The following is a 10199-nucleotide window of genomic DNA, read 5'->3' on the forward strand; positions in this document are numbered from 1 at the left end:
GAGGTACAGAGTGGTTAAGAAACCTGACCGAGGTCACACAGTGAGGTAGGGCTAGTGGTAAGACTGCTGGGACAGAATTCAAACCCAGGCACTTTGATCCTAGAGCCAACATACTTCACCTATACTCTCTTGGAAGGTAGTTCTAATAAGATTAAATATAGTGTCTCATATGTTTAGCATGGCATTGGTGGGGTTTAGTGAAAAGTATTTGAGACAAACCAACCCTTGTTCTCTGGGTCCAGATCTAGCATGCTTACCCTATACAACATTACATACCACAGAGTTAGCATTCCATGCATTCTGTGGGTATACCTTTTCTGATCATAAAACTATATGAATTATAAAGTTCACAGGAGCAACCAGCTCAATAGCTATTTGATTGTAAACTCTAAGCAATAGCGTGCTGCATTTCTGTGGCTGCTCGTTAAGTATCCCGGCTGTTCTATATCCTTTGCTTTCTAATGCAATAAACCCATCTTTCCTTAGTAGAACACATTTAGCTCTGCATTTAATCAGTCCTCTGCAGGGATTAAAGACTGAAGAGGGAAAACGAAACAAAGAAACTGGAAAAAAGGCGATTAGTTTGATTTTCACATATGTGACGAAAATATCACAAATTCTGGAGACACACAGACCACCTATGGGTTGAAAAAAATTTTTTAATTATAAAACTGCTTCAACTACTTCTTACAGAAGATGTTTCTCCTTTTTAACACCAGAAAATTAAAAGAAAAAAATATATATTCATTGATAGGTTTTTACTCAATATGATACTATATAAACCGGGACCAAAAAAAGAAGAAATGAATTTAACCACATGGGATATAGGCGAAAATAATTACAATAACTCACAAGTTTAAACTTTACTGCCCTGGCAGCTCTTTTAAATCTTAATCTCTAACTTGGGGCTAACAAAAAAAAGTAAGTACTTCTTCTGGTCATTTGAAAATGCAGGGTTTGAATACCAGTTGCCTTGCACTAAATTTCACACAAAATGGCAGACATACCTGGCTTACAACACAGTTTCTTCCTTTCATCAGGCTTTATTTGATATGAGCTATTTTGTGAGTCAAGACAAGTAGCAAAATCCAGAAAAATTTAGGTGTGTTGATAAGGTAAAGGCAGTTATCTAGACCAATTGAGAATTTGTTGATTCAATTTCTGTATAATCAGTTGCACCTTGTCTAGGCTTGTGTGGTCACATAGTATACTAAAAGCAAGCAAGAAAGATTTTATCAAGTTAGCCAAATAAAGAGGGGCCAGATATACAGGAATTTGCTTGGGGTCAAGACCCAGTTTGTAAAACTTGAAAAAGAGAAGGTGTCAGAGGAAAATGGAATAGCTATCATTTATCTAACACTTAACTAAAAGCCTTATCATCTCGTTGAATTCCTACCATAACCCCCTAAGGTAAATGCCATTATTCCCATTTCACAGATGAGGAACTCTCAGAATGGTTAAGTAATTTATCCAAGACCACACAACTAATAAAAGGCAGGTCAGGCTCCAAACCATTCTATCATATGGGATTCATTATATGTGTGTATTTCTGTTTTAAACATGAAAATATGAATTTCATACCATATTTGGTCCCAGTAATTTTGGATAAGGGATTATGGGCCTGTATTTCATCAAGATTCCCATTTCTGTTTCCAGTATTTCAGGAATTAGATTGCAATGAGGTGGAAAATCCAGCCAGGAGGTAACGGGGTCCATTTTCCGCTACTGGATCAGATAACTGTGGTGTTTTGCAGAGCATGCCTAGTTGGGGTTAATTGCAATAAAGGCAGTTCTCACCCACAGAGGCCTGAATTTTTTTTTTAATTTTACAAAGGCAATACAGTGTATAAAGTGTCTATTATTAAGTCCCTCAGCAGGGTTGGGTAGCTGGCCCATAGCCTATAATCAAACACATTTCTATTTCTACAGTGATATGTACGAATATTTACCCTTAATGGGGAAAAGACCATAAGTAGTCCCCAGATAACTGAAGTCAAATTTTGCTAATTAATCACTAATTAAAAAAAAAAAACTGGAATTTTCACAGCATTTAGGAAATGAAATTGTGTGTAAAGAATTATAAACCTATATATTGCATACTTCTTTACCATTTAGAAATAGAATATAGAGGGATCCCAGTCACTGGCTCCAGAAGTTTCTCCCTTTTTCTATAAATATGTAGCACACGGGGCTTCCACTGGGCGGGTCCCCTTTCCCAGTGTGTGCAATTCCGCTACGTGCCGCCTTCTACGAGATCATGAGAGTCTGAAGTGGATGAACTGTATGAAGTCAACTTGTTATCCTTCTGAAGTTTGTCCCCCAATAACGCCTGTTTTATATTTATACCTCCTGGAGATGGTGGTGTACATGGCTGGCTGTGTCCCTTCCACAAAGACCATAGAACCTCTCAGCTAGAAGGAACCTTCAAGTTCCTTCTAATTCCCTGTGATAGCAGCCTCCAAGATCCCCCAGTGATCCCTTCCTCCTGGTATTAATACCCTAGTATAGTCTGCTCCAACACTGTACCAGAGTTGGTCCCTGTGACCCACAGAAAAATCATAAGTCACTTCAGAGATTAAGTTATAAAAGTCGCTATGGCTTCCTTCTCGCCCTCTCCCTCTTTTCTTTCCTCCCCATCTCTCGTGACTAGCTCTGACTCACTAGCTCTGAGGGAAGCCAAGTGGCCATATCATGAGGACGCTCACACTGTCCAATGAAGGACCCATATGGTGAGGAGCTGAGGCCTTCTACCAACACCCATGTGAGTGCGCCATCTTGGAAGCATATCCTCCAGCCCTAGTCAAGCCTTCCGGTGACTACAGCCCCAGCTGACATCTTGACTGTAGCCGAATGAGAGACCTTGAACCAGAACCACATAGCCAAGCTGCTCCCTAATTCCCAGTCTGCAGAAACTGTGAGAAAATAAATGTATGTTGTTGTAAGCCACTAAATTCTGACAGTGTTTGTTATACAACTGTATATAACTAATACATCCCTCCATTTCACACATGAGGAGATGCTCCAGGACCCACCCCTCCAGACCTATGACTCCAAGAGCCAGATTGGCTCGTTCTGCTTATATGGAATGGACAGGATGGCTCTAATTTTTTTATGATCTTGGGTACCATTTCCAAGAATCTTCTTCTCTCACAAAGAAACTAGTAGTCCCTGGAAAATCTGGCCATTAATTCAGCCGTGAAAAGGAAATTTTGGCACAGATGTCCTGGTTCTGGAGAGAGTCTGCCCACTTGCTAAATTTCCCCCATTAGTCTTCTTTTTGTGGGTTTGTTTTTTAGGGTTGATTTTTTTTTTCTTTCCCATAAGAGTGAAACTTTCTAGACTGAAGTTGTTAAGTCAGGGAAAATGGGAAAGCATTTCACCCTTTTCCTTTCCTTAGCATTGAAGAACATGTTCTTAATAAACTGTCTACTCTTCAAAGGTTTTATCTGAGCGTTGGCTCTGGCCTAGCCCATGAGATTGCATCAGACAGCAAAGCCGCAGCTGTCACCCTGGTTTTGTTACTGGATGAGTGATTCCATTCCCTGCTCTAATGCTGAGTGTCTTCTCTCACCAGCTGCAGTTTACATACAGGATGCATTTCCTGTCTGAAGCCCCCGTCTGCCTCTCATATCTCCATAAGCCATATGCTTATGTGTTTTAAGTACAGATGGAGACGTTAGTCACGCAATTCATCATACAGGAAAATTCAGAGGCTGGCTATTTAATTTCAATATAAGTGCTAATTTCTACCTTTGGTACTGATAAAAACTTCAAAAACGTCAGTGGGAATTGTAGGTAGACTATCTACCCCCACTTAAATTTTACTGAGTTCTTCCTTTTAAGATTGAAATGTGGCCTGACACATCCAGAAATTAAAGAAAGATACAAAAGCTAGTGTGGTAGATTTATTGCATTGATGGCCTCAATTCTTCACTCCTTCTTGTACCCTCACTTTTTGGCCTGTGCCTTTGTAGAGCCTCTCTCTAAACAGGCAGTGTCTATTCCCCATCCTTTGAATCTAGGCTGGACTTGTCACTTTCTTTGGCCAGTACAATGGCAGAAGTGATTGTGTGGCAGTTCTAAGCCTTGTCCTCAAGAGGTCTTAGAGCTTCTGTTTCCCTTCTTGGAAATTTGCATCCACCAAGTGAACACTCCCTGGCTAGCTGATGATCAGCTGCCAGCCAGTCAACCCCCAGACATACGAGACAGCCCGGCCAAGACCAGCAGAGCCACCAACTTGACATACGTCTGACCACAAATGCATACGTAAGCACAGCAAAAATTAAAGAACTACCCCATCACCCTGTAGACCCATGACCAATAATAAATGGTTTTTATGCCACTGAGTATCAAAATGATTTGTTATGCAGCATTATTTGTGGCAATAAATAACTGATACACATAGGCCAGTTTTGTTTGTTTGCTTGTTTTTTAATTGTGTGGCATGCAGGAGCTGGGCTATGAGAGGTTTTTGGAGAGAGCTTTCCATGTCTTCTCTGTGGGGTATAAGCCAGATTGACAGTCTGAAGTCCCAATAAGAGGCAGGACTTTGGGGACCACTCTTCAGTGTGTAGCCTTCCAGATCGCTGTCCTGTTTCCAGTGCAGTACCACCAGCATTGACTGGGTTTGGTGTCCTTCTTCCAGAGTCCAATCCCACTGGTTAACATTGCTAGACTAAAAACCTTCTACCCTCTCCTGAGGCAAAAGACTCAAGACAGAACAAACTCTCAGGCTTCCTTCCTGAAAAGGCCTGTACATCTACATGAGACAGAGAGGGGAGAGGCTGGGCCCCAGGCTTCTCAGGGTCATGAGCAGCAGTGACCTAGGGCAAAAGAGCATGGATTAAAGAAACGTAAGAGAAAATAGCCATGGAAGTGATATTTAAAATGTTTAAATTTAGCTTCAGCAGCATTTTCAGCGACTAGCAAGAAAAAAAAAAGTGCTAAATTGAAATTTATAAACAAGGAGCTGCTTCGATGAAATCTCTCAACCACCTAGAGCTTATATCTTCCCAATGCTATTCCAGTAGCCTGAAGTTTACTTACTTATGTCCTAAAACTACGAATGTGAACTTTGGGGCCTGAGTTTTTCTAGAAGTTGAGTTTTCACATCATTGGTCAGGGTTAGAGTCCATGTGGAAACTATTACATACTTAGTGTTTTTATTAACTATTCTTGTTTGTGCTCTTCTGGGATTTTCTTTAAAACTGTTTCCTGGGTGCCATTCCAAAAAAACAACCAAAAAAACAGACAAACAACAAAAAACAAAAAAATGTTCATGGTCACTGCAAAGTACGAACAATTTCATAACTTTCTTCCTCTTGTCATTCTTCTCTTCCCACTGGATCTGCTTCCTCAAATAATCCTTTTAAAGTAAATGTTACATGAGGAAGAAAATTCATCCTACACTAAGATAACCAGACCACTTCTTGCAAATATCCATCAAAGGAAAGACAAATTGTTTGAGGTCAATTACACAGCGCCATCACAGGAGATGCACTCTTATGTTGTACAGGTTTTTGTTCCGTTGTCGGGGGGCTGCTGCCAGGAGATCTATGCTGCAAAGTCTCATGGGAATTTCTCCCCTAACTTCTCTCTCTATCCAACATCCTCTGACCACGTCGCAGAGTTCGTTTGGAGTGTTTTCTTAAATAGGTAGAAATGTTTTCCTGCTGATTTTGCTTTTGCATACTTGGCAAGTACTATCTCGCCTTCCTCAGTGATACTGTTTCTGGGTCCTCCCCCAGCTTGTGACCAAAGCTGACGTTCTCATTGTCCTTGTAAATTCTAACCCCGTTTCAGAATGTAGGCTACTGCATGATTCATTTGGTACTTTTTAAAAATTGAGATATAATTGACATATAACATTTTAGTTTCAGGTATACATTACAATTCGATATTCGTATATATTAGGAAATGATCACCGTAATAAGTTTAGTTAACATCCATCATTATATAGAGAGTTTTTTTCTCGTGATGACAACTTTTAAGATTTATTATCTTAGCAACTTACAAATATGTAATATAGTATTATTACCTATAGTCAGCATGTCATGCCTTATATCCCATGGCTTATTTATTTTATAACTGGAAGTTTGTACCTTTTGACCCCCTTCACCCATTTTGCCCACCACTACCCCCAAGCCACTCTCACAACTAATCTGTTCTCTGTATCTATGAGCTTGGGTTTTTTGTTTTGTTTTGTTTTTTTGGTGGCGGTGGGGGGGAGTTGTATGTATTTTTAGATTCCATATATAAATGAGATCATATAGTAGTTGTCTTTCTCTGTCTGACTTATTTCACTTAGCATAATGCTCTCACGGTCCATCTATGTTGTCACAAATTGCAAGATTTCATTCTTTTTTATGGCTGAATAATATTTCATTGTGTATATATACCACATTTTCATTTTTTTTTTTTCCCATCGGTGGACTCTTAGGTTGTTTGCATATCTTGGTTATTGTAAATAATGCTGCAATGAACATGGGGGTGCATATATCTTTCCCAGTTAGTGTTTTTGTTTCCTTCGGATAAATACCCAGAAGTGGAATTGCTGGGTCATAAGATAGTTTTATTTTTAATTTTTTGAGGCTCCTACCTCCATACTGTTTTCCATAGTGGCTGCGCCGATTTACATTCCCACTAGCAGTGCACGATGGTTCCCTTTTCTTCACATCCTTATCAAGATCTATATTCTCTTCTTGTCTTTTTGATGATAGCTATTCTGACAGGTGTGAGGTGATAGCTCATTGTGGTTTTGATTTGCATTTCCCCGATGGTTAGTGATGATGAGCACCTTGTCATGTACCTGTTGGCCATCTGTATGTCTTCTTTGGAAAAATGTCTATTCAGATCATCTGCCCATTGTTTGTTTTTGCTGTTGTATATTTAGTACTTTTCTTAAAGATGAGCGAGGAATGGTTTGAGAAAGGTTTTCAAGATTAGAGATAACTATAATGCTTATGCGACATTTACTCCCTGCCTTACTATCTAAAAAATTCTAGATGGCTCCCTAGATTTCCTGTGATGAAATAGACATAAAGCTTAAAACTCAGGGCTAAAAGTGTACATGGACAAAACCATGGGAAAAATAGAAAAAAAAAATAATTATGCAGGCTCCACTCCAAAGATGAGCCAGAAATTTGGCTCTAAGCTTTCTGATGGCCCACTCTAAGGGGGAAAATATAGTCAAGAGTATGATTCAGGTTGTCTAAGAAATAAAGGCTGCCAGTAATATGAAGAAGTAAAGCTTCTAGCACGAAGAACTAAAAGAACATTCCCATGAAGATCTTCACGTGAGTCACATCGCTTCTATAATAAACATGATTGCTGGTGTGCTGGGGCGTTCACTAGAGATTCTGCAGTATGAAGCGAAGAAGGCTGAAATATTGTTGCACTTTCTAGCGAAAGCAAATTTTCACAGGAGTCTTTCACGGTGTGACCAAAGTCTCCAGCTCTCCAGTGGCCTACCAAGAATAAGGTGAGGGGTGTCTGGAGATGAATAGCTGGCACATTTGAAAAATAAACTTATATTAATATCATTTCTCTCAACAGAATTTTGACTTTTCTTCATAAAGTTTCTGAGCAGGGAAGATCAGTAGACAGTTCTGCAAAGGCTAAAAAAAAGGAAATCAGCTTAATTTACAATGTGAAATGCTCGGGTTTGTTAAAAGGAAGGTCCTGACAGTGTCCAGCTTTTACAGTGGACTCCTATGAGAATAGATTCTTTTAAATATAATTTTGTCTTCTTCATCTTAAAGCATGGAGAAATCTGCATAAGGCTTTTCCCAATCCTATGAGATGGCGGTTGTGAAAATTCTTTTCCATCGTGCTGGAAACAAGACCATTTCATGCTGAGCCTTGATTTCTGCACTGGGTTGAGTAGGAGGGAAAAAAAGAAAACATAGACAAAGTGGCTTCCGGCCAACCTAGAGGTAAATTTCCTTTGGGGTATGGCTCAAGTTCCACAAGCCCAGACTCAAACTTGCAGCTATCTGAGGTTTTGTGGGAACCCAGAATTCCAGAGCCCAAGGAGGTGGGAATCATCCCAGAATGGAGTCTTCACTGAACCTTGTTTCCATCCGCAGTGGAGAGCTCCCTAGGGCTTCTTTTCCCCATGATTTTAGGGCTGGGGAAGAGCTTAATAGGCACCTTTGAAGCTCAAATTTAGACACGTGGTGGCCCTTTCCCACAGAAGAGCTGACCCTTGGAATGAAATCTTCTGACATTCCATATGTGCCTCCTGAGACGAAATGACCCAAAACAAATGCAGTCAATCTCTCTAATGACCACATTGAATTCACCAATTATTTCCAATGTCAACAAAACCAAACTGCATAATACATTAGTAATTCTGGCTGGTTGAAAGGAGATCATCTATCACCCAGTTTCTCTCACCTTAAATCAATCTGTATGAGATTGAATTACCACCTGATCAAGGGAACTTTGAAAATTATAAGTGGGATGTGACAATTGTGGATATGAGTCTTGAAGCACTGCAGATTGGTTGCCCAGATCTGGGTAGAGTAACTTGCTAAAATGTCCTCCTTATATGCCCAGCCCACATCTTTATCCATAAGAGAGAATATCTTTGAGGTAAACTTGCTCATTGTCTTGGGTCAAATTCCCCAGAAGCAATGCCTGACATAGGGGTCCTTGGGCAAGTAATTTATTGGGGGCTGCTTGCTAGAGAAATCTGTAAGGAAGTTAGGAAAGCAAGATTGAGAGAAAGGCAAGGATGTGGTTTAAGAAGAGGTCTGGCCTCTCTCTGCCTAATTCCACGGGGAACACGAGATGTAAACAGCACAGCAGAGTCTGTCCCATCTTGTGTCAATGGGGCTTTGGTGACCTGCACCCATCACTCATTGGCTTCCAGCCGCCCTGCGTGTGTGTTCATGTGAGGGACTCCAAAGCAGCTCCAGCTTCCAAGAGCATCCTCAGGAAAAGGTTCTGATATGAACTCTTGGCTGTAGTGCTTGTAGCAGTTTAGAGAAGGGGACACCAGGGTCTGAGGCAAGACACCAACCAGTGCTTTTCCAGCTTGCTTGTGCAACGGAATCCTCTGGAGCACTTGTTAAACACAGGTTGCTACTCCCAGAGTTCCTTCAGACTTACTGATTCATCCATAAGTCTGGGATAGGGCCTAAGAATTCGCATTCCCCTGGCGAGGCTGCTGCTGCTGGTCCAGGGCCCATGCTTTGGGAACTACTGCACAAAGCCAATATCTTTTAAAAACAATTATTCACCTTTGAAAATCTAGGTCCTAGATATCTTCACTCTGTGGGCATTTGTACATCAACCTATTTACAAAGGTTAAGTGGAATGAAGGTTGGCTCATTGGAAATGTAGACTGATTTTATCAAGTCGCTCACTCAGCCAAAATTTGCCTTTTTTTCACCTATCACCAATCCCAACTCTCATGAGACAATTTCAGCAAAGCTCCAAAGGACAGTGTCGCTGTAACTAGAGATAAACGACCGAGCAGTTCAATGATTAGGTGGAAAGAAAGTCGGATTCGGAGTTAGGAAGCATGGGCCCCAGTACCTGCTCTCCCCTGAATGACTATGTGGTTACTGGCAAGTAGCCTCAACCTGCTATGCTTCAGTCTCCCGAGATATAATGTAGAGACCTTAAAGGTTACTTCTAGACCTGAGCTCTTCTGCCAGTTCCACTAGTATTTATCTTTGGGACCCCAAGCAAATGACTTGGGTCACAGGTCTTAGTTTCTTAATCTGTTAAAGGGATGTGGTGCACTCAGTTACCTCTCCAGCACTTCCTCCTTGCCTTCTCTGAGTATTTCTTACATGGAACAGGTCGATGACCCAGAACTTGAATGCCAGACTCTTGCTCCCCAGCTGAAAAAGATCAGATAAAAGCAGCAACACCTGGAAACACTTGTTTGTATTTCCTTTGTGTTACAAAAGAGTCTCTGCTCTGTGTTGGACACTCTGTCATTTGATATTGTCACAGTTCCTCGAATCTTGTCACTTGGGATCATTCATCACTAAGCTGACGCCAAAGGGGGAGGCGGGGGGGGGGGGGCGGGGAGCTGAGAGATCACAAGGTGGGGGGCACTCCCCAAAAACTCCAGGGCTTTATTTTAATCTTCTGAGACTCCACATGGAAATCCATGATGGTTTCTTCAAAGTGGTATGGTCTGTTGTGTGAATAGATACTTGGGAATCCCTAATGAGTGGATT

This window comes from Rousettus aegyptiacus, unplaced genomic scaffold (genome assembly GCF_014176215.1).
Source record: "Rousettus aegyptiacus isolate mRouAeg1 unplaced genomic scaffold, mRouAeg1.p scaffold_m13_p_9, whole genome shotgun sequence".
NCBI lineage: Eukaryota > Metazoa > Chordata > Mammalia > Chiroptera > Pteropodidae > Rousettus > Rousettus aegyptiacus.